The 25,363-nt window shown below is 43.9% G+C and overlaps 2 long non-coding RNA genes across 2 annotated transcripts in view; one reads left to right on the forward strand and one right to left on the reverse strand.

Annotated features, from left to right (window-relative positions):
- Positions 1–9,548: 9,548 nt before the first annotated feature.
- The window catches only part of LOC141981772 (uncharacterized), a 47,216-nt gene continuing 31,401 nt past the window's right edge, over positions 9,549–25,363 (reverse strand). The window contains exons 2-3 of the long non-coding RNA XR_012637909.1: positions 11,040–11,119; positions 9,549–9,762 (exon numbers count right to left, since the gene is read on the reverse strand). This is a non-coding gene — a long non-coding RNA (uncharacterized LOC141981772). The remainder of the gene's footprint in view (positions 9,763–11,039; positions 11,120–25,363) is intronic.
- LOC141981771 (uncharacterized) overlaps positions 14,207–25,363 on the forward strand; it is a 64,370-nt gene continuing 53,213 nt past the window's right edge. Inside the window, exon 1 of the long non-coding RNA XR_012637908.1 lies at positions 14,207–14,313. This is a non-coding gene — a long non-coding RNA (uncharacterized LOC141981771). The remainder of the gene's footprint in view (positions 14,314–25,363) is intronic.

Consider the following 25,363-nt stretch of genomic DNA (forward strand, 5'->3'; position numbering starts at 1 on the left):
CAAGATTAAATATACACTTTTGTAGTTTAATGCAAAGTATAAGCAAGAAAAAAATAGCTGTGAGCAGCCCTAGATATCCTCTTCTTCAAACCCTAGTCCAAACTATCTGCTATTAAGCGGATGGCTATGTCTATACAGCTTAGGGTGAGCAGATGTCCTGATTTAATAGGGACAGTCCCGATATTTGGGGCTTTGTCTTATATAGGTGCCAATTACCCCCCACCCCCGTTCTGATTTTTCACACTTGCTATCTGGTCACACTAATATAGCTGTATGAAAATAGAATGTTCATCTCTGCTCCTCCAGCCTCATTTTGCATATTGTGGGAGGGGCTTATTCTACAAACAAACTGTCTTCCATGTTGGTTTCTTTCACCATAGTGCAAGCAGCTGCTGGTGCAGATATGTTTGAATTTGAAACAAGCAAACAAACAAAAAAACAAACAAGGGGAAAAAGAGCTAATTGGAAGGGGGAAGGGAGTGCAAGATGAACAATGTTGGAACATAGTGCATGTTCTCAGTGAAAAATGAAACTGGGGTGGAGGGAAGGAAAAAGGAACAGAAGAAAATAACGCTTTACTTCATATAGCAAGCTGCGGGATTTCAAGCTCCCCAGTTACGCTTTCCTTCAGTAGATCAAACAGGTGTTTTCCCATGTTTGATTTCTATTGTCTGCTATGTTCTTACCTAAAATCTGCCTGAACTGCATTGTCCCTGTAAACACTGGCAGCTAGATCCTCAGAGAGGGTAAACTGGATTGAACGGAGCTACTTTGATTTATAGCAGCTGTGGATCTGGACCCTTGAATCTTTCTTTGGGCATTGAAAATATATTGTAAGTTATACATTTGAACAACCCCTGATTTTAAAATGTAGATACATTGGAACTACTTGAGCTTGACTGCCGGCCCGAATAGCACGGGACCCCAATGTTAATTCTTCCTATGGCAAAGAAAGAGCTTTCCTTCTTATGTTCTGTAAAATATTGGAGCATTATTATTGGGCTGCGGTAGCTGCCATTCTCGCTTGCCTTTCACAATAGACCAAGATTTTTTTCACAAACTTAACAGCAATTTTGATGCCTTTTCTTTTTTCCAGCTCTGTGATAATGTGAGTGGGAGGAGATTCTGGCCATCACTCTGTTATTCTGTAAGACGATGTCTCTAGCATTGTCTGTGCCTTTGGGAAAGATTTAACTTGTATAAGGAAGAAAAATTACCTGGGAAGAATTTTTCATTTTCGCCTCTTGGTGTTTCCTATCATTTTTTGAAGAGGCTGTTCTTTGAAAGATATTGAAGTGTAAACAAAAAGTTCATGTTCCTGGCATGGTTTTAAAATACAGATGGTTGGGTTAGAGCTGTGAGAAAATTGTAAAGAATTTAGGAAGGGTCAAAGACTCATGCAATTAAAGTTTTAATAATCTCCTTTTCTGCCCAGCCCCAGCCTCCTGCTAGGCTTTGAATCTTGAAGGAGAATGCAATCTGTTCAAGATTACTGTTAATTAGAGTAGAATCTTCCTTGTGTAAACCTGTGGAAAGCTGTCCTGCATTTTCTTTTTCCAGAGTGGTGAATGGGAGAGCTGGGAGAGAGATGCAGCAAAAAGCAGTTTAGTGCAATGCTTTAATTTAAAGACTCCAGGGGTTCCTGTGAAGTTTCTATCATGCAGAGTGCAGTATTTTCACTCTCACTCTATGTAATTCCTCTAGAAATAATTTACTCGAGCTGAAATTCACACCTCATAGAAGGGGCCCTGGACGGCCCTCAAGACAGCAAAACTGCTCAGGTCTGCTGCACACAGGTCGGGGCAGATGGATGAGCAGGCACCCCCTGCAGACAGCCATGTTGGGCTCCCAGATAGGTCATCCAGGGGAGGAGGAGAGGGTTTGGGAAGTCTGGGGAGGGCCAGTGGCATTGTCACTGTGCCTATGATTACACAGATCCAGTGGCCACAAACTCCTGTGTATGGGGTGTATAGTGCGTTTGTATATGTGAATTTCATCTCTGGTGAATACAGTACTCCACAAGAGCATCCAGCCTGAGGTGGCTGAAGACAACCGCTTTGATCAATTATTTATTTTTATTATTTCTCCATGTTCTATGCTACCCATTGACATAGGAGCTCAGCACCTTGTGTGCACTGATTAATATAACCTCTACCACTGGAGTGTTGTGAGGATAATACCGCTTTGCAGGAGGGGATAGTGAGTCCCAGAAAGATGAAAGCCGACATAATCAAAAATAGGTAAGTTGTTTCTGGGGTGCCTTGAGCCTGAGGTTCAGAGGTGCTGAGTACCCTACAGCTCTCACAGATTCCATGCACTTTATGTTATTACTATGGGAGCTGTGGATACTCAGTAAGGCTGGATGCACAAAACTCAAGGCAGTGGCCACTTCTGAAAATCTGGCTGTAAGTGGCTTGCCCAAGGTACTGAACCCAGATCTTCTTAGTCCCGACCCTGTGCCTCAGTCACAGGACAGCGTCTCCAGGAGCATAGTGCTTCAGAGCACTACACTGCAACACTGGTTCAATACAGACGCAAAGGGAAAAGTGCCACTTATTGAATTGCTAGCACCACTTTCTGCAACACCTACGTCCTCCCTCCAGACACCACCTGAGTCAACTCCACTTAGCTTTTGGGAGTGGCTGGGAATCAGTGTGCAAAGTGGTATGGATGCAGCTAACTGAACTCTTCTGAACCTTGAGAGTTCAGGGCCTTTCCACTGCTGGATAAAGTTTTAGTTTGGTTCTCGTTATATGAACCAGTTGACCTATCCACAATTTTATGGCAGTTTTACAGAATGCACCAATTTGTATCTCACCATCACTATATTTGCACAGCTACCACATAGTGAGAAGATTGCTACTATAAACATGTAGCAGACTCGAACATTCTTCACATGGAGTATTTCATGTTGTTATTGTTTGTACTGGCATGTGGCCTGGGGCCCTTATTGTGCTCGGTGCTGTACACAAACATAACAAAAAGATAGACCCTGCTCCAAAGAACTTACAAGCAAAGCCCCTGATCCTCACTTGCAACAAATTGTTGTAGACTGCTGCACTCTCTGAGCCTGTTGTAGTCAATGGGACCCCATGCAGACAGGGGCGGCAGGTTTGTATAATTTTTGGTGGTGCCCAGAGTGGGTCCAAGTCCTGCCTTGCACCCCAACACCTGCCTGAGGCTCTGGGAGGGAGTTTGGGTGTGGGGTGTGGACTCTGGGCTGGGTCATGGAGTTGGGGTGCAGGTGGGGTACGGGATGTGAGCTCTGGGAGGGAGTTTGTGTGTGGGCTCTGGGCTGGGTCATGGGATTGGGGTCTGGGACGGGGTGCAGGGGGTGGGCTCTGGGAGGGAGTTTGGGTGAGGGGGACAGGCTCCGGGAGGGAGTTTGGGTGTGGGATATGGGCTCTGGGCTTGGGCAGGGGATTGGGGTGCAGTGCTTACCTCGGGTGGCTCCCAAAAATGACCCAGACCCACCTCTTGCAGCACTTCCTATGCCAGGGGGCCAGAAGTGTCTCTGCGCACGGCTGCCCGCAGGCACTGCCACCGCAGCTCCCATTGGGCGTGGTTTGCAGAGTCGGCGCTCGGGGCAGTGGCAGCGCTCAGAGACACCCCCTCCCCCAGGGGCTGCAGGGACATGCCGGCTGCTTCCGGAAACGGAACGGGCAGGCAGGAAGCTGCCTTAGCCCCACTGCGCTGCCCGTGGTGGCAGTGGGGTCCTAGGCCCTTTTAAATCACCCGGGGGCATCAGGCATGGCCGGGGAGACGCTCTGGGGGAGGCATGCGGGGCTGGGGGAGACACTGTGTCCCGAACTTTGGTGGAGCCAGGCCCCCGTGCTCTCATATTGGTGGAGCACAGGCACCACTTGCCGTCAAAACTCGCTGCCCCTGGATGCAGATACGGCAGCCTGCCTAGATACAAGAAGTTTCAAGATTGGATCTGGGGCCTAAGACTACAGCATCATGCTGTTATAGCAATAATAATGTAAACTGCATGAAGGCTTTCCCACAGCTGTTCCTTAACGAAATCAAAACATCCACAGGAGCCTGTGTATAGAAATAATAAATTTGAAACACCACCTGTAAAGTGTGTGTGTCTGTACATAAAGTTTAATTTTCAACACAAACTTAGGCCCTGTTCCTGCAAATGGCTGTCCATGGGGTCTGGCCATGTGGGGGCAGTTGCAAGATTGGGGCAGAAATCATAAATCTTTCTGATTTTTGGCTTAGGACATTTTTTTTCCCAAATGGTATAAAAATAAAATAAAATCTATTACATTTCTGGTCTATTTTATTTTCAGTACATGCAAGAAGTCCCAAGAGATCTTTTAGAAAAATAGAGCTTTAAGATCCATAATTTCCCTAGCATAACTGTTCTATATTTATATCCTTTTCTTTTCCTTTACACTCTTTGGCTTATAAAAGCAATAATTTTCTCCATTTCTCTCTCTAATAACAACCCAATTAGTAGGTGCCTAAAGCAGTAAGCATTCTTGGCCATGCTGCTGTTCCAGCCAGTAATTAACCTGGTAGAGAAAGACTAACAAATATTCGGTGAGGGGGGGAAAAAAGGGAACTTGGTTTTTTAGATGTTAGGTCAATGTTACAGTACTAAAATAGAAAATGTAATAAAAAGGGAGAAAAAGTAAATGTGTTGTCAAAACACTAAGTCAATTAGTTTAGTTAAAGGGCCAGGATTTTGTGATGTGACCTTCAGTTTGTAATTGCTCTCCCTAGTAAAGCGTTTCCAAAAGTTTCAAAGAGCAGCTACATAAAAGTTATTTTTTGCAGAGGATTTTGGTGTTTACTAAGTCTTAAAAACTGGATCATAATGGTAAATTACGTAAGTATACTTTTGTCATTCTTGATGCTCCAGAGTCTGATGTTTTATACTGTATTTTTATTACTTATTTATTTACTGCCCAAATAGTACTAAAGGCTAGGTCGACAGAGGGGATAAAGGGATCATTTTTTCCAGTGCCTAACTTTAGGCATCCTACCACACAATGGAATCCATAGCTTCAAGTTAGGCGCCCAGGCTCCCTACACAATCCATGGGGAGAGTTAGGTGCCTAAAAATGTAATCCACAGAAGCCAGCAATCTGAACAGGGAAGCTGCCTAAGTTAGCCAACGGGAAATGCTGAGGACAGGGTTTCAGGCATCTAAGTTTGGGTCGGGGGAGGCCTAGCTCTACTTGGGATTCACAGCTGCACACCCACTTCTGGTGTTTGCAAAAAAGTGTGGTGATGGTAGTACCCCACTTTTAATGTTTTGGCCTCATGGTTGGAACACTCACCCAGGATGTGGGATACCCAGGTTTAAATCTCCCCACTATCTGATTTGGAGCAGGGATTTGAACCCATGTCTCCCACCTCCCAAGAGGGTGCACTAACCATTACATATTTATTGGGCCAATGAAAGAGTGAGAGTGACTATATAGCCTACTGTTTAAGACGCTCACCTGGGATGTGGGAAACACAAGTTCCTGTTCCAATCAATATTTAATTATTTATACAAAGTGGAACAGCTTCAACAGGAGAGACTGAGAGAGCTCTGCCCCAGCATAGCCCAGAGCCTTGTGGACAGATGATGGTACTGTTATTTTAGGAATCCAGTTGATATCCAATTCATTGTGACTTTTATATTAGAAGCCCAAGTCTCTAGAGGTGAAAGATTAACGGTACAAATTATTACTATTGAGCCAAACCCTGAAGTCTTTAGTCAGTTTTTACCCAGTAGTTACTCATGCAAACTCTCATTGAAGATAACAAGAGTTTTGTCGGAGGAGGACCAAGAGGAAACTGAATAAGGAATTCAGGGTTTGGTCCAGTGGTACTTTAACCTATTGTACCACAGAATACAGTTTTCCTAAGTGCAAGCTTCTAAGAAGATAGGCATAACTAGCTTCTTAATACATAAACACCCCCCCTCACAAACTGGATTCCCATTTCAAACTTCCATTTCTTTGTAATAACATAGTGTCAAAGTTCTCAAATGATGTAATCTTAAACCGCTAGGAAAATGAATGAACTGATGGCATTCAGCCCAGTAGGAGAAATACCTGTTTGCATTTCTCACTTACAGTAGGTGATACTTGTACTGATAGCAGGAGTGCCTCACAAGCAGCAGAAGGATTTTTGTTTTGTTGATAGATGCTTTCCTCAAAGGGCTAATTCCTCCCTCTGTGCTCCTACCCCTTTGCATTCGGAGAGTGGTTGCCAGCTTTGGTTAGCTTTGCTTTGCGTTGCTATTCCTTGAGCTGACTGTTTTTCTGAAGAGAAGGGCAAGTTTTGCATGTGAAAGGATGCTGCGGCCTACACTGTCCCACTGAGCTTCAAACACCCACCACATGATTTCAGTAGGTCTCTCTGCTAGCGCAATGTTCAAATGATACCAGTGAGTGGAATGGTCAGGAGTCTGTGTCTTCAGAATGAAGCTTGGACCTAGCCTTCCCTCACTAATCCCCTTCTCCAGATCACATGTTTAACAACAACAAAACAACCACTGGCTACAGAATGGGGGCAGGAATTCACCTCTGGGCTGAGGCCACCTCTTGCCAGTCAAGGCTCAGAAAAGCTCCCTGGGGGAATACCTGCTGTGCAGCAGGCGTACCTGACAGGTGCCTCCCTGCAGGATCCCCATTGGCTGTGTCAGGTTGGGGAGACATGGCCAGGGCATCCTGTGTTCCAGCTATTCCCTGAGTGTGAAAGGTTCATAGGGGTCATGGGCTTCCAGGTATAATTTAAGTCTGCATGGCGGGCAGGGGCAGTGTGTGTGAACTGCCAGCTGGGGGAGGCTAGACCCAGCCCCGCCCCTTCTGCCCAAGGCCCCACCCCCCTGCCAGAGTCCAGAGCCTCCCCCAGTGCGGCCGCCGCCTCCCGTCCCAGACTAGTGCTTCCAGCCCCGGAGTGCTGGGAGGGCAGGCAGTGCGGCTGCAGCCTCAGCTGGGGCCACTGCACAGGGGGACCGGAGCTGCGCCAAGCGGGAAGCAGGATGGGGCATTGGGTCAATTTAGTCACATCACAGTGTCATTAAATGTCTTCTCAGCTTGATGACTATACCAGATATCATTTGCTCAATTTATTTTGGGGAAGGACACTAGAATTCAGTCCAGTGTTTCCAGATATCGCTGGTACATCTGTAGATGTATGGAGGAAGTATGTATGTATGTGGAGGATGGGAGGGATCCCAGAGGACTGGAAAAGGGCAAATATAGAACCTATTCACAAAAAGGGGAATAAAGACCACCCAGGGAATTATAGACCAATCATCTTAACTTTGGTACTGTAAAGCGCCTCTCCAGGGCGGTGGGGAGCCACACTGGCTCACAACACACAGATAATGTTTGGGGAAATTAGTCTGGCCGCGGGAGTCTCCCTCGGCGGCCCTTGCGGCAACTGAAACAAGCACCGTAAGCATGGGACCGAGGTCAGGGCGGGGCAACGATAAGTCAGGTGCTCAGGCCCTCCGGCAGGGGCTGAGCAGTAGCAAACAGTATATAGAAATAGGCCCAGGCCCTGGGTCAGGGTGGGGCAACCAAGTCGGTAGCTCCGGCCCTCAGGCAGGGGCTGAGGAAACACTCCAATGTTAGCAGGCCCAGGCCTCTAAAGCAGTGGTCTCCAAACTTTTTTGGCTAGCGCACCCACAGGGTGAAGACCGGAAGACCTGCCGCAGGCGTGCTGCTGACGGAAGAAGACCGGAAGACCTGCCGCAGGCGTGCCGCTGACGGAAGAAGACCGGAAGACCTGCCGCAGGCGTGCCGCTGACGGAAGAAGACCGGAAGACCTGCCGCAGGCGTGCCGCTGGAGGGGAACACCAGCCATAGATGTGCAGAGCTGCCGCCGAAGAACAAAAATGGCGGAGTGCCATCCGGCGGTGATCCTGTTGCCGTGCACCCCCAGGAATCATCTCGCGCACCCCCTGCAGTGTGTGCACCCCAGTTTGGAAACTACTGCTCTAACGGACCTGGAAGAGGGGGAGACTGCCACCCACGAGTTGGGTGGCAGGGGGTACGCAGGCCCTCCCATTCCACTGCGTCCCAGCCCGGGGCCTTAGCAGTGGCAGAAGACCCGCTGCTGTGTCAGTGGGGCTCCTGGCCGCAACACACTGTCATAGGCTCTGGCAGTGCCTCAGCCAAACTACGGTCGGCTGCCCCTGGGCTACTTCCTGATTCCCCATCTTGGGGTACCAGGGTCCAGGCAGTGTCCTCCGGGGCATCCAGCACCATGGGTTCCTCAGGGTAGCAGGCAAGTGGCAGGCCCAGCAACTCCTCCAGGTAGCGGCCACAGGGCAGGACCGGCAACTCCTCCAGGTAGCGGCCTTGAGGCAAGTGGGGCGAGTCCTGGCGTGCACCTTGGGCCTTGGGGGCTTCCCAGTTGCGGGCCAGGCTGGAGGTGTCTGGCCTCCCCGGCGGCTGGGTCCCCAGTGAGTTCTGAGGGAGAGCTTTTATACTTCTGGGTCACCTCCTGACCCTCTGAGGGGTGGGCTCAGAGTTCCTTCGCTCCGCCCACTCTGGCACCCGGATGGCCTCGTCCCTCTCCAGGGCGATAGGGAGCCACACCGCCTCACTACAGGTACCCAGAGAAATAATGGATTAAATAATCAAATAATGAATTTTAAGGACCTAGAAGATAATAAGGTGACAAGTAACAGTTAACATTGATTTGTCAGGAACAAATCATGTCAAACCAACCTAATAGCCTTATGTGACAGGGTAACGAAAGTCTTGTGGATAGGGGATAGCAGTAGATGTGATATATCTTGATTTCAGTAAGGCTTTTGATACTATCTCACATGACCTTCTCAAAAGCAAACTAGGGGAATATAGCCTAGATAAACTTACTACAGTAGAACCTTAGAGTTATGAACACCTCGAGAATGGAGGTTGTTTATAACTCTGAAATGTTCGTAATTCTAAACAAAATGTTATGGTTGTTCTTTCAAAAGTTTACAACTGAACATTGACTTAATACAGCTTTGAAACTTTACTGTGAAGAAGAAAAATGCTGCTTTCCCTTTATTTTTTTTAGTAGTTTACATTTAACACAGTATTACTTTTATGTTTTTGGTCTCTGCTGCTGCATGATTGCATACTTCTGGTTCCAAATGAAGTGTGTAGTTGACTTGTCAGTTTGTAACTCTGGTGTCCATAAGTCTGAGGTTCTACTGTATAACATGAGGGCACAAGTGTTTGGAAAACCATACACAGAGAGTAGTTAACAGTGGTTAACAGTCAAGTTGGAAGGGCATACCACGGGGGTCCTGCAGAGATCTGTCCTGGGTCCGGTTCTATTATTATTATTTGGATAATAACATAAAGAATACACCATAAGATTTTTGGACCATACCAAGCTTGGAGAGGTTGCAAGAACTTTGGATGACAGGATTAGAATTCAAAATTATCTTGATAAACTGGAGAAAATGTAAATAGGATGAAATTCAATAAGGACAAATGTGAAGTACTACAGTTAGAAAGGAAAAATTAATTGTACAAATAAAAAATGGGAAATGACTCCTTAGGAAGGAGTATTGCAGAAAAGGATCTGGGGGTTACAGTATATCACAAACTAAAAATGAGTCATCAGTGTAATACTGTTGCAGAAAAAGCAAACATCATTCTGGGACGTATTAGCAGGAGTGTTGTAGGCAAGACACCAGAAGTAATTCTTCCATTCTCTTCAGCACTGATAAGGCCTCAACAGGAGTACTATGTCCAGTTCTGGGCAACCACGCTTCAGGAAAGATGTGGATAAGTTGGAGAAAGTCTAGAGGAGAGCAACAAAAATGATTAAAGGTCTAGAAAACATGACCTATGAGGGAAGATTGAAAAAATTGGGTTTGTTTAGTCTGGAGAAGAGAAGATCGAGAGGGGACATAACAGTTTTCAAGTACATAAACGGTTGTTACAAGGAGGAGGGAGAAAAATTGTTCTCTTTAACAACTGAGGACAGAACAAGAAGTAATACATTTAAATTGCAGAGATTTTAGGGAGATTTAGGTTAGACATTAGGAAAAACTTCCTAACTGTAAGGGTAGCTAAGAATGGAACAAATTACTTAAGGGGGTTGTGGAATCCCCATCATTGGAGGTTTTTAAGAAGAGTTTAGACAAACACCTGCCAGGGATGGTCTATATAAAAATTAGTCCTGCCGCGGTGCTATTGAGGTCCCTTTCAGTCCTACATTTCTATGATTCTACATTAGCAGAAATGAGTTATTTCAGCATAAATGAAAAAGTGAAGTAGTCACCTATTTGTTTGATGTGCTAACAGTCTGATCCATGTGGCCAGACCCTTTTGCCCACCTAGAGTCCCAGGGAAGTCAGTGCTACAAGTTTTCTATAGCTAGTAGGAGGGGAGGGTTATGTTCTAGAAAAGGTTACTGGAGTTGTGCCCTCCTTTAGTAATAATAACAACATGCAGCCACCTGGCTGAAATTCTTCTAAAGAGGGTATGGTGTGCATGAGCATCTATTTCTCTTGCCATAAAATTTCTACAGAGTGAAGCCCCATGTTAGCACTCGACAAGGGTGCAATTAACAAAATGAACAAACGAAGAGAAAAGCATATTCACGTTGTCCTTAAATCCCGCTGACAGCAAGACTCCCAGTCATCTCCAGATCCTCAAAAATGTATCCAAGTGTATCTTCCCCATTAGCAGCTTTTAAAATGTCTGATTACATAGGATTTTCTTCAAAGGTTGAAGAATAGCAAATGTACCACCTTCTGTTCTGTTCAAATTGTTAACTGTACTTTGAACTGTAAATGTGCACTAATATAACTGTTTTTTTCATTTTAATGAAATAACACACAATCCCTAGTGTACACATAGCTATATTGGTACAAAGGTGGCTTATACTGGTTTAGCTTAGTCCACATCACTTGGGGAAGTGCGGGGTCATACCACTTTAACTATACCAGTATAAATAAAATAGCCCTGTGTGTGGACAAGGCCTCAGGCATAGTTTTGAAAAATAGCTATTTTTCCTTAATACTTAACAATATTATTGTGATATACTGGATAATACGGTGCCCTCTGTTATACCTGTGCAGTCCCAGTGGAGTCAGTAATGTTATACAGGTGACACTTATGGCAGGATAAGACTCTTTCTATGTGAGTTGGAGCTGCAGTGAAAAAAATGAAATATTTTATTAGAAAAAATCATGAAATAATTTGGGAACAAAATTCATAAGCTACTCGTGGAACACTTTAAGCTGTGAAAATAATGCAATAAATAGTAGCTGAATAACTTATTCAAAAATATTGCACAATTTATAGCAATATGAATATTATTCCCCTGCTTCAGCAATAATAAGATAGATGTCAGTGCTGATATAAAATTTCCATGGGAATCCTCCACTCTGCAAACTGCTAACTGGTAAAAATAAATAAAATAAATAAAGGAGGAAAGATGCCCAAATCAATTATATGAAATCCAGGTCAAAATGATAACTTTCTATTAGATATCAGATTTTTTTAAAAAAAACCTTGATAAATGATCAACAAATGTGAAAGCAACTTAAATTGCTATTTTCAGTAATTCAGTAACAAGGCATTCACAGCCCTATTTGTACTAGAGAACGAAAGTGTAGATGCTGAATTCCCTGTTTAAGGTTCAAACTTCAGCAAGAAGGTGGATCAGGGTAAATAAGGGCAATCATTAACCGCAAAAGGCACTGAAGTAGTTTAATAATTGTTATTCCAAGAAAAGAAGGATCTGCACAGAGTAGGAATGGCAGGAGAGTTTGAGAAACATACCTTAGCTGCATCAGTGGGATAATCCACTGATGGGGATATAAGCAGGAAAGATCTATTAATTAATTACTAGGAACTATGGAAAACACCAGCTGGAGATCAAAGGAAACCCTCTACTTTAAAAGTAAGCAGAAGCCTTGAGACAGATGTATCCTCTCCAGCCTTCTCATGCTTGATAATTGTCTGATGTTGCCAATTTTGGCCACATTTTCCTACCCAACTATCCCCTGCCACGAAAAGCAAGATGCTTACTTGGACCTTGTCCCTGATCCTGCAAAGAGACCCATGTGGGCAGACCCTTTCACCCACATGGAGTCCAATTGGCTTTAGGATGGCTCTATGTAAGTGCAAGTGTCTGCCTGAGTGGGTCTTTTTGGAGGATTGGGACTTCTTCGTGTGAGCAAAAGCATGTATTTCAGTTAAGTGTTTGTAACTGATGTTTACAACTGTTGTAACATGCAATCAGCTAAAGAACAGTTTCATTTTTCATATGTATACAATTGCTTCAGGTAAAATATTCATTTATGAAACAGTAATTTGGGAATAGTAAATGGTAATTCTGAGAATTATGATTAATGTAGTGGATGGTTCTAAACATGAGTGTGGGATCAAGGAAGAATTGAGAGGCTACCCATTGTTCACCTTGCTATTTACACGTGAGAAGAAAGAGAAGACAGGAGAGCGCCTGTTCAACCTTTCTCTTAATACTAGAGCAAGGGATACTCAATGAACTTGAAAAGCAACAAACTTAGAACTGATACAAAGGAAATACTTTGTTACAAAACTCATATTTAACCCATGGAACTCACTGTCACAAGATATTATTGAGGCCAAGAATTCAAAACAGGATTAGAGTTTTCTATGAATAATGACCCTATCCAGTTACATTAGACAGAATAAAAATGTACAAGGGATATAAACCTGCATGCCTTGGAGAAAAAGTGAACCATTAACTACCTGGGGTTTGGAAGAAACTTTCTCTACGGATAGCTTGCACCATAATTATCCTTTATGGGATTTCTTGTGGCCTCTCTGAGACATCTGGTACTTACCATTGGTTTTATCCAGTCAGGAAACACCATTTCCTATGGGTAATGAATATTCAATATGAATCTGAAAAATTCATAGCTGTATATGGAGGAGAGTTGCTTTATTGTAATATATTTTTAAAATCCCTTCTCCCCCAAACCTGTGAATCTTTCTTCAAACTGGATTGCATTATCACTAGTGATGGGTGAACCTCAAAGGGTTTGGATGCAGCTCTGTAGTTTTGCTTTGCCAGGAGGATTAGCCCTTTATTTCTTTCAGTTTGAGTTTGCTCACGTCTGGTGAGTTTCACTTTGGCTTTGAAATAACTGCCAAATTCAGCTGAAACAGTCATGTTTACCTAGTTTTGAACAGAACCCGCAACTAGAAGGAGGAAGGGAACATTTGCAAAACTAGATGAATCTTCCAACAAATTTGAATAAAGGTATCTGAGCCTCTTTGGTCTGGAAATTGGTTGGGAAAGAACAAGTTTCTTTGTGAGATTCCCAGTAATCCCTTGTCTAAATTGCAAACAGCTTTTTAGAAAAATTTTGCTTTCTCTGTATCTAGCTGAATAACAGGGGAAGTGCAGAGTGGTATGAAAATTAAAGAAACACAAGATTAATGGAACTTCTCCAAATCTCCTGAAAAGATTCCAATTCTATTGTATGGACATTTGTAAATTATGTCTAATTTTATCTGAAAGACCTCCGTTGACTATACTGAGCTTTGGAATAGGCCCTAAAACCATACAACCAACACGACCAAATGTTTACACCTTGCAAAAGATTCAGTGATCCTTGTGCTGGATACCTGAGCTGTACATAAAGTCTGTCTGTGCTCAATGTTCTTGAGCAATCACCTCTCACCCTTTATCTTGCCTGAGACAATTCTGGTCAGTCAGGGCAGGCCTGTCCTCACTGACTGGCATCGGTGGGGCTAGGTTGACAACAGGATTTTACTGGACAAGAATCCTTAGTTATGAACCTTGGTCTCAGAGAAGTTTCATCACTGTCTCTTGTTGGCTGTCTATAGAAAGTGCTGCAAGTCCCATTTATTTCAGCAGACTTATCCTCGACCTTGTTTTAGCTACCTCCTTGCTTTCTTGTTTTACTGTTTGCCACCCCCTTCCCTTCCTTATTCTTTGTATTAGTAGGAACTGGTCTCTTAGTTTTCATGTTTTGTATTGGGTTTATGGGATGGTGTTCAGATGCCCGTTGATAAACCCTCTGGGCCAGAGCTTCAGCTGGTGCAAATCGGCGTGCGCTCTGTTGACGTCAGTGGAGCTACTCCAATTTACAACAGCCGAGGATCTGCCTCTTTAATTCCATTAAATACAATTATATGCATGCAGTGTTTAAAAACTCTTGCTGGCAAAGTGCAAAGTGCATCTCTTCCAGCACTGGAAACATGCATTTATTGTGGAACTGGTCTCACAGTAACAGCAACAGTAAGGAGAGTTTTGGATTCCTTGTAGACACTGGAAGCATAAGGAGCGCGTATTGAACTAGGAGAACTGCTCCACCTCATATAGCAAGTATGTGCAATAGTGTCATTTTGTAACGAAACGAATGTTTGGTGTAATTGGTAGAGGTGGCATTTTCAGCCAATGGAGGAATGGGGTCCCGAACAAAGGGTGATGTGAGCACACGTTAGAGCCAGTGGATGTAGCATATGTAGCAGATGGAGCGACTGAATGTAGTGGATTCACCAGTGTAACTGGCAGAAGTGACAGCCTCTTCACAGAGACATTTACAATGCCGGACTGATAGTGCTAGTGATTGTTACTGTTGTAGGTTTGTTGAAACTGTGCTGAGTGCTGTACAGATCGTAGAAATAAGACTTAGGTCCAATCCCAAATAGCCTCCCTTCTAATCTAGCAAGCAAGATTCATTCCTCTCTTTTGTTCCTTACTCCGTTGCCTGCATGATGCTGTCACACCGGTCATTATGTGATCCCGATGGTTTGACACAACTAGGGTGACCAGACAGCAAATGTGAAAAATCGGGACAGGGAGTGGGGGGTAATCGGAGCCTATATAAGAAAAAGACCCAAAAATTGGGACTGTCCCTATAAAATTGGGACATCCGGTCACCCTAGACACAACACAGTCCTGCCTTTTAGGCTGTTCTGCACATTTATATTGCTCTGCATGAAAAGAGCTTTTGGACATCTGCTCTGAATCTTTCTTTCATTTCAATGTATGCCCCTTGTCATTTTGTTTTGGGTTATAAATAACTTCTTGGATTGGATTGATGCTGCCTATAATTCTAGCATTTAGGGACTGGATTGTCCCCTTCACTCCTGTGAATGGAGGGGACAGAAATCCAATGCCTTCCTCTTGTAAGGCACGGAAGACGGGGAGCTGCAGATCTGCAGTATTGTTCCCCTTCATGAGAATCTTGTGGAAGCCTCTCTATCCTGTGGTGTCCTGAGGAAGAAGGTCTGCAGGTTTTGGTGCGGGCATAAAGGGCTGGGATTGGGGACTAGCCATCCTTCACTGCATCATTTGACCCTGCAGATTCCTGATCAGAAATCTTAGTGGGAACTAATAATGCTTCAAGTGTGTTTCAGTGTGGAAGAGAATGCTTGGGCCTTCTATTACAGCAGTACCCAGAAAGGGTCCATCTGTTTTACGCAATCTAATCTATTTTGGTTCTTATCCCATACCCATCACTGTGATATTGGGACACCTTACACAAGACGATGCCTGTATATCTCTCCTCCTCTCTCTGCTCTGCATGCAGTTTATGTTTTAAGTGTGGGGCTACTGTGGAAAGACTTGGTCAAAGAAGTGCATCTGTGACACTGCAACCCATATTCTTCACAGTGATATTATGATGCTAGGATTGTGACATAATTGTATTGTAAGCAAAATAAGTCATGTGAGATGTCATTGGAAAAGTTATGATTTGCTGAATATTATTAGCCTATTTGTATGTATGTATCATTATTGTATCTGAAGTTATGAATATTGACTATGTATCCATATTTCACATGTAGTAATGCCCAGATAGGATGCTTTCAGACTAGCTAGTGGGTGGGGAAGGGCCCATGCAGGGCAATGGGCCATTAGGAAAAAACAATAGGTCTTAGCAGAAGCTTATCTCCCACCTGGGGATCCTTCCTGTGAACACTATAGATAGCATCCAAGTAACGGCTACTATGACTCTACAAGGACATGTGATGATACCACATGTCGCTTGACTCCATCTTGGGATGTTGGTATTTTCCACAGACTGGTCTGGGAACCAAGCCCCAAGCCAAAGCCAGGGCTGTAACTTGAGCCATGCTGCCAAGGGCTGAAGCCATGCCACCAACCAGGCTGAAGCCCTTGGACTTGGGATTTGGCCCCGGGTCCCAGCAAGTCTAAGCCAGCCCTGGCAACCCCAATAAAAAGGGATCATGACCCACTTTGAGGTCCTGACCCACAGTTTGAGAACCGCTGGCTTACACTGTACACTTCCCTGTGCAGCGCAAGATGGTATGATTTTGGATTTATACTCCAGAGGTGGGTGTGAGCTTGGGTAGCTGAGAGTTGTCTTAGCTGTAGCCTCACTATGCGGGAGCTGGTCAGAGAGCCTGCATGTAACTGCAGCTGGGTATGTCCTTACCTGTATGTATGCTGGTGAAAGTGTAGACTGGAGGGCTGTGCAGCTTGTCACAGCAGCACAGTGTGAGAGGGAGCCAATGCTGGTGGGTGAGAGGGCTCAGTGGTACCCCAGTTCCAGGTGGCAACCCGGGGGAACCTGTGACAGCATCGTCCCACACTTTTATGACAATGCATGGATTCCATTGCTATCTATGTTGTTATCCATAGGGTGGGAGAATCTTGTATTTCTTGGCTGTGAAGTTGCATCTGTGCATTTTCAAATTTGGCCTGTAGCCTCCTTTCTCCCCACCCTGAAAAAGAGCTGCAGGAGCTGGAGAAGAGACCCATCTGAATGGAAATGGTGAACCACTCTGACAAAAAAAGGACAAAGCCCTTGGGGCTGGACCATGGGTGGCGCATGCACCCCTACGTCAGGGAGGCTAGCTCCCATGCTCTGCCTCTTCTGCCTGAGGTCCCGCCCCTTCTCCCCACTCCCACTCCTTCCCCCGACTGCTCTTGCTGGCTGGCCCGCCAGAGCGGCCCCAAACCCCGGGCTGGCTTGCTGGCCCCTGGAGCAGCTCAAAGGAGCCCCGAGACCCAGCCGGCCAGAGGAGCTCTGAACCCTGCTGCGGTCCAGCCCTGGGGCTGTGGCGGGGAGCATTAGTGGAGCTTAGCCTCCCCCAGGCTCCATTACCTCCCACCCATAGTCTGGAGGCCAGACTGTTGTAGCTGTGTCAGTCCCAGGATATTAGAGAGACAAGGCGGGTGAGGTAATATCAATGATTGGACCAACTCAAAGTGCCACAGCTAGTGTCACCAGGTGGAACATATTGTTTGTTTAGCATAAGTAGTTAAACTTATATTTAGCTGTGACACTGAGTAAGTTTCCCAGATCTGAAGAAGAGCTCTATGTAGCTCAAAAGATTGTCTCTCTTACCAACAGCAGTTGGTCCAATCAAAGCTATTACCTCACCCACCGTGTCTTTGGAGCCAAGAGTCATTTTATTGGCTACAGTGGAAGAGAGCCATTCTGGGAGCCAGGGCAGAAAGAGGTGCCAGCAGAGACTTTTGTGAGAGGCTAATGGAGGCCGAAGGAAGGGAGACAGAGGAAGAGCGGTCCTAGTGCCAAGTCTCCTTTCTGTATTTGCCTCCCACCCAAGAGCTTCCCAGCCTCCCAAAAGGGTGAGAGAGTGGAAAGGACCATTTTTACTTGTCTGTATTATGGTAGCACCCACAGACACAGGCACTGTTCCTGGGAATAGGAAGACACAGTCTCTGCCTCAAAAACATTACAGCTTAAGAGCTTGTCTACACACAGTTTATGTACCACAATAACTATATAGTTTAGAACCAGATATAATTAAAGCAGTACAAGTCCCTAGTGTGGCTGCAACTATACTGGTAAAAAGGTGCATATTGTATAAACTTAATAATGCTTTTTACTCCTCTGGAGTATTGAGGATACAGTCACTAATATTGTACACTACTCAGATCCAAAGCCTAGTGAAGTCAGTGGAAAGACTCTATAACCTCAAGACTCTTGGTCAGGCACATGCTGCGTTGATGAGGTCATATAATCCCCTAGATAGATAGATACTGTGGTTGCTAAAGGTTCCAGTGGTTGTGGAAGATTCCGGATCTTGCCTGTTTTCATACAGTTGTTTCTGTAATGTTAGAATAGGAAACCTAGGGAAAACATTAAAAAGTTACCGTTTCAGAGAGCTGAGATCCCAAGGCATAGTGAATAAAGTGTGATTTTCTTGTGTGCCAGTCTTGGCTAAGGCGAAGCTGAGCAGTTCTTGAGAATATGGTCAGCCTAAGTCAGGCTAATGTCAACAAAAGGGAGCATGGATAAGCTGTATGGTCCATGCCTGGCATGTGGATAAATGGCATCGCTAGTTTAATCTTCATATTAAAGATAATCAATCATAGTACATATTTGGTCTCAAAAAAGATCAGTGGCTGGTAGGTGGCATGGCAACAACCCATCACCTGGCCATGCAGGCAACTTGGGCATGAGGGAAAAGGGTACATTGCCTCTAGGAAATTAAAAATGGTAACTGCAGCATACATAGGAAATATCTGACTACACCCGTCGCTGCCCGACGACGGGGGAAAAATTCTTCTATGAGTGTCAAATAGCACTTTTCTCCTGGTAGATTTTATAGGAGGATGGAGAAAGGCTGGCAGCTTCTGAAATGTACTCACAATAAAGGCAGTGGCCTAAATATCACTTTTCTATGCTCTGGTGACTGCAATGTAGGAGGCTGATAAGAATGCTCCTTTTAATTTAAAATTTGGCGTGTGATTCCCTGTCTCACTATTGTAAATTTGTTCTAACTGAAAGGAGAACCAGGACATTTGATTTTAAATGCAAAAGATTTGTAGGGAGGGATAGCTCAGTGGTTTGAGCATTGGCCACTTAAACCCAGGGTTGTGAGTTCAGTCCTTGAGGGGGCCATTTAGGATCTGGGGCAAAAATTGCGGATTGGTCCTGCTTTGAGCAGGGGGTTGGACTAGATGACCTCCTGAGGTCCCTTCCAACCCTGGTATTCTATGATTCTTGCTGAGTGTATGATAAAATGATTTCTCTCACCCAGGAAATTCTTCTAATCAAAATATTGTCCTGGAGAAAATTAGATGCAACTTTCTTTCCTCCTTGTGTACTCCAGGCTTAGAAGGTGAAGCATCAGGTGTCTCAGCCAAGGGCCTAGGTGTCATGGGAAATTAATCGCTTATCTTTGAACAACTAGGCAATTATTCATTGTGTGTGATTTGGCTGGATAGGTTACCACATGACTGTAAGTTCTTGGGGGAGGGACTGAGCCTTTTTTTGTGGGGGGCATCTGTATAGTGCTGTGTACTGTGCGTGTATGATTGGGCATATAGGCCCTACACTGGCAAGGAGAAGGTTAATGAGGGCCTTTGACCCCAGTTAGCCCCACCCTGCTACAGCTGCAGCAGATGTCAAGTGTGGAGAGGGGAGTTAAAAGGAGAAGGCCTAGCACAGTTCAGGACTGACTGGGAAGGAGAGGAGAGCTCTGCTTCTCTCTCAGCGAGAGATACCTGGTTATAGCCAAGACTCGAAGACAGCTTGCTGGCTGGCCTAGTCTCCTGGTGCATAGGATGCTCGGGTGCAGGGAGACCAACCAAAGAAGTGGCTATTTGAAGACAGGCCCTTAGCAGAAGGGTGGGGTCTCTCTGAAGACATATTGGAGGACTCTGTTTTGAGTTCTTAGTTTTCTTGTACTTTTGGACTTGAATACCGTGGAAAGGGTGGGACTGATACATGTCTTAGCTGGAGGGCTGAAGCACCAGTGGACTGGACAGAGGTGGGGATTGGCCACTGGAGACCCTGAGACAGGATAAGCAGTGCCACACTGCACCACGAGGAGTACCACAGAGACAGGCCCTGTCACAGAATGCAAGGAGAAACAAATAATAAAGTAACCTCTGAGAGCCAGGACCAGTGAGATATGGCAGTGGAATGATTAGGGGGAAGCTAGTTCTGGCAGCTTAATCTATTTGTATGTCAGTTCCTCAGGAATGAACAAATCTATAACTTTTGGTTACACAACAGAAAAAATGTGACCTTTCCTCCCTGGAATGGGGAGGGATCCTCTGCATGTCAGAAAGCTGGAGTTCTTAATTGTATGTGTAGTTGTTTGGAAGCGCTGGGGAAATTTGACAGGAGAGCAGGGGATGATCTGTACATATCTTAGTCTAAAAAAGAATTGCAGCTACTTCAAATAATGATATGAGAAGAACTAATAGCTATGACCTGGGTAAATGTAAGAACATGCAAAGCTGAAGCTGATTAGGAGGATATGCAGCTATCTCTCTATAGGAGAATAACTATGAGACGCTCAGAAGTATTATGGGACTTATTAGGTGTCTGCCCAATTTATCTTGGTCTGTTTTTACAATTACCAGTGAGAGATTTATGGAAAATGTGAGATATGCCTTCTGAAGTTTATCTGTCCTAGGCACCATTTCAAATTAATTGCCAGAGTTTACTGGAGAAATTCCCTTTATGAATCTCCTTTGTAAAAAAAAATGAAAATTGTATATTTTCTTTTGAATATGTCCATTTTAGTCATACTAGATACAGAAGTGGCTTTTTAACAGTTCATGAGCAAATTTTTGTTTTGATCACTCTGGATACAGAAGTGCAGACTAGGGGAGTCACTAGAACCCCCATAATGTGACCATGGTGTGTGTGTGTGTGTGTGTGTGTGTGTGTGTGTGTAAGTAAGTTAATGAGTGGAGGTCAACTAGAGAGCTCTGATCAAAGAGCAGAGCAATAGTAAAACATATCACCAGACAGCATGTATTATCTCCAAATTCAGGCAGATAGCGACATCAGCTTGCAGGAGAGCCATAACATTTGTCACAACCATGTATGGGATATTCCCTTCGACTTGCCTACAGTGAGGTGAAAAATCCCATGAGGAGGTAGTCTCTAAGGTAGCCAGGACCCCAGGCTTACAGGTTAACATCCACATCTTGCCCTACACCCAGTGAGTGAGTGTAAACTACAGACCACTGGTGTAACGTGCTCTCTCTCAGATGCACTGCTAGAACATCAGCCTCTTTCTGCTCTCGGTGTGCAGGTTTTTAAAAAATGTTGTTGTTCTAAATGGACATCATTATATTAATATAACCTAAAATAAAAAGATACCTTGCTTAAAAAGGATTCAAACCTGTTCCTTGATGTTTCTACATGTCTGCCAAGAGTAGTGTAAGAACATAAGTCCATCTGTGTAGATGAAGTTAACGTGCAAGAGTCAAGCAAAATTAATAAGACCATGTCACTAGACTGTAGTCTCTTGTTTTCAGCATCTGACCTGAGATGACATCCACTGCTAATAGCTACGTCCACTATTAACAAGCTATCTTAGCTACTTTTTGAGTCACCTCATTGCTGTCTGTCTTATAAATGAAATGGTGTATGTGAGACATGGGATGAATACACACCATGGTTTCAGACAGCACTCCCAACTGGCTGATTTTTTTTCACTTCTGTCACGTTGTTTTGCTTCCTATTCTTATCTTTAATGATGAAAGAACTCTCTCTAGAGTAAGGCTCTGCTCACGCTGCTGTCAATTCCTTTTGTTTGTGCCATTCAGCTATTTATTTATACAATTTCCCGTAATCTATTCTTGTGCATCTCTTCATTTCTTATGCTCACATTTCTGTTTAAGAGACTCCTTGACATCTTCATCCTTCTTTTTCTTTCAGGATGTCAATGCCTTTTTCATTTTCCCATCCCTTCCTTCCCAGTGTAAAATCCAAGATTCTTCCATTCACTTTCTCTGTTTGTGTATTACTGTGCTACTTTCTTGTGCTGTCTCTTCCTCGTTATGCTTATATATTGTTGATTATACACTGCTTTTGGGTTTTGGGTCTTGTTTCTTCATAGCTTGATTTTCACTTTTGGTCACAATTACTTTTAGTTATTGATCAGTATCTTCACCTTTATAAGATACAGGTCATAATCTCCTCTTAGTTGCGTTGATATAATTCCAGATTAATTCCACTGATTTCACTGGAATTACTCTTAATTTACAGTCTCTTGCAGTAATGTGGCCCAGTGATGATGGAATTTAACATGATCCAACTACCCAATTTGTATGAACTTGTTTTCCTTTACTCCTGAATTGTTGCACATATTTGTGACTGCACCAAATGCCCTCCATGTTCAGACTGTTATTGATGCCAAAATGTGTGAAATTTCTCCAGTGTCGTTCATATCCCTATACTGCCTGGTGCTCAGCACCCACCTTACATGTTTTTTTGTTTTGGAATGTCACACGACTTGTTTAATGTTCTTTGTGAGTTTGTTGTCTTATGCTAGGGTTTACTGACACGACTAGAAAATGATGCTGTCTGCATATCTACAGAATAGATACACTAGCATGGGCAGTGGTAGCATCAGAGGTTCATCCAGGTGCCTCAATTCTGACCTGTTTCAGTGAGATGGCTGTTCATTGTCCATATTCATATAGTTGGTGAGCTTTCTGCTGGAAGGGCAAGGATGTCAATTACATGATGTTTTTTGAGCTGGTCCCCGGGACCTGACTAAGAGCACTGACATGATGTGAAATTAGGTATTAACATCATGTCATTGCATGAAAATGTCCCCAACCTTCCCTACATTTTATGGTTAAATATTTTATTTAATTGTCAATGCCATTTATCTGGGCCTAAAACATTAGATGATTGTTGCCCTACTGTGGTATGTGACAAACCGTGTTGTGATTATACCCTGGGATGGGGCATGCCCCCATCACAATCAGGAGAAGACTAATGAGCTCCTCTGGGTTAAACCAGTACTAAATAACCAGCTGGAGGGCCAAGCTTAAAAAGGAGAGCTTGACACAGGAAGGAGTGGCAACCAGGAGGAAAGCTGCTGGCCTCAGAAGGAAAGGAGGAAAGCTGACTTGCTACAGAGTTGCTGAGAGAAAAACAGCTAAGTTGACGAGCCTCCACCACCCACAAGGACTTAATAGACCTGGGACAAAATTATCACTGTGGGACAGGGGTTAAAGAAGATAAACCCTGACTTGGAGTCCACCTGTGCTGGACCCTCCATAAACAAACTACACTTTTATAAGAGACTCAGAGACTGAACGTTTCCTTAAGCGGAAGATTGCCCCACTCCCCACCACACACCTGAGAACCGGAGAGGATGGAGTTCGGTTCCCAAGTGGGGAAAGGACTCTGGAAGGCAAATAGACTCTGAAGCTGCCCCAATGTGACTCTCAGAAAAAGGCCCAGCCTATCACATGCTCTCATTCATGGGGCTTTGTGCCTCTCTGCTTTTGTCATTTCATCCATGTCTGATTTTCATGCCAAATGAATAATTTAAAGTTAGTGTTGTAGCTGGAGTCATGAGAAATCTTGCTGGAGACAGATTTTGGAATGATGGATATCTGCTGTGTGACTGAAGGGATTAATGTTGTTCTATAACTAAAGGAACATAAATGCGGGTCTGATTGTGACCAAAAGCACTCCTGTATTCACACCTGACGCTCTACTGCCTATTTACTATTTACCTCAGTTTACATATAAGTAGCAAACAGGGTCATCAGGACAGTAGCAGGAGGAAATGTCAGGAGACAAAGCAAATTTATATTTCAGCAAACACAAGTGAGGGAAGAAAGAGCATGAAGCCTCCTTCACCACCAGATTCCATATTGCCTTCTTTACTGCTTATATAAACTTTACTTCGAAAGGTAACCCTCAGAAGAATCCACTTCAAAGGTTCACTAGACCATAATAGAAAGGGGCAGAGAACTCCAATATCTCTCTTTCACCTAAGAAGACAAAGGCACCAGTGCCCTCAGGCTTCTGGAAGAGATCCTGACCAAAGAAAATGTCAATTATCATGTTGCTGGAAGACTCTGGGTGAGAAAGGCCATCTTAAAAAAAGCCTTGAACCGAAACTTGGTAGATAAAGTTTTAGACTTCTAGACACGTGTTTTCACTTTTATTTGCTTATAACCATTTCTAACTTTATTTCTTATACTTGGGTTTACCTAAAGTTCTATCTTCTTTTGTTTTGTTATATTTTTTAACCAAAACCAACCCAGTGCTGTGTTTAAAGTGAACTGTTTGGTAACTTCAGTTAAAGTAGCAAACTGTTGAATATTGACCCTTTACAGGGGCAATTAACCTTGACTATTTGAACTGTCCAGGAGAGGGTTGGACAATGCAGAACACACTTTTGGGGAAAATTCGGGACTGAGAGTATGTTGGGGTCACTCTGCAAGTAGTAACCAAGGCTGATGGAAGGCAGAGTGTGACTGGTGTGTTGCGGCAGACTGCTGGGGTGAGAGCTGTTGGACCAGGGCTGCAGCTATACACGGACATTTAGGGTCTGACCTGCATGCTGGTAGGCTGTGAGTGGCCCAGGCTGGGAGCTACAAGAGCAAAGCATTCTGAAGTACCCAAGGTTGAGGGATGGGTGGTGACACAACTCCTTACTTGTCTGGATTGCAACCCAGAACGTGACATTGATGTATGTGACTGCTGATTCCAGAAGTGAGAGCTATGAGTGCTAAGTAAAAATAAATTTGAAAAAATAAATGCTGGGGGAAGAGAGGAGATTTTTTTCATCTCCATCTTCTGGCATCACCCAGTCACATGTAAGCACAGAGCAGGCAAGAAGGTAATAATTACCCCACAAACAACTTCTACTTGCAATATAGATCTACGTATAGTTTCTGGATGAAGCTGTCACTGTCCATGTGGTTGCTCCATGTAAATGGAGTCTTTTCGCACTTGGTCATTTGTAAAAATGCATGAATCCACAGTTGAATACATAGGCACTGATTTTCAAAAAGTGCTCAGCACCCATAACATTGGAGTCAAGGAGAGCTGCAAGTGCTTAGCATCTCTGTGAACCAGACTCTGATACAGCTCCTTCCGAACTCCAGTTGGGAGCATGCTGGACTGACACATTGACTGTCCTGGGGAAGGCAGTGCTCCATGAACTTCTCTTAGAGTCGGGTGAAGGGGCCCGATCTCTCTGGTGGAAGCCAAACCGCCAGTAGGGCTGTTCAAAACATTTTTCACAGAACAGTTTTCTGTTGGAAACTGCAGTTTTGTCAAAATGTAAATGTTTTGCAAGATTTTATAGACATTTTCCACAGAAAAGTGTCAAAACGAGTCATTTCAGCTTTCTTGTCTTTTTGATATAAACATATTTCATTTTGATAGCGTAAAATGTTTTGTTTCAACATTATCATTTTATTTCACTTTGACTTGTATGTTATAATAACCTTAATATTATGATTATATATAATATTGTTTCTATATAATCACAATGAAAGGTTTTTACATTATCACAACATTTTAATGGTTCCAAATAATTTTTTTTCAAAATTTCTATTCTGAGAAATTTTGACATTTCAACTTTTTGTTCCAGTTCAGAACAAGAACATATATCAAAAAGTTGAAATTTCCCACAGAATGCAAAGGCTGCTTTCC

Source organism: Natator depressus, chromosome 2, assembly GCF_965152275.1.
Source record: "Natator depressus isolate rNatDep1 chromosome 2, rNatDep2.hap1, whole genome shotgun sequence".
In the NCBI taxonomy this organism is placed as follows: domain Eukaryota; kingdom Metazoa; phylum Chordata; order Testudines; family Cheloniidae; genus Natator; species Natator depressus.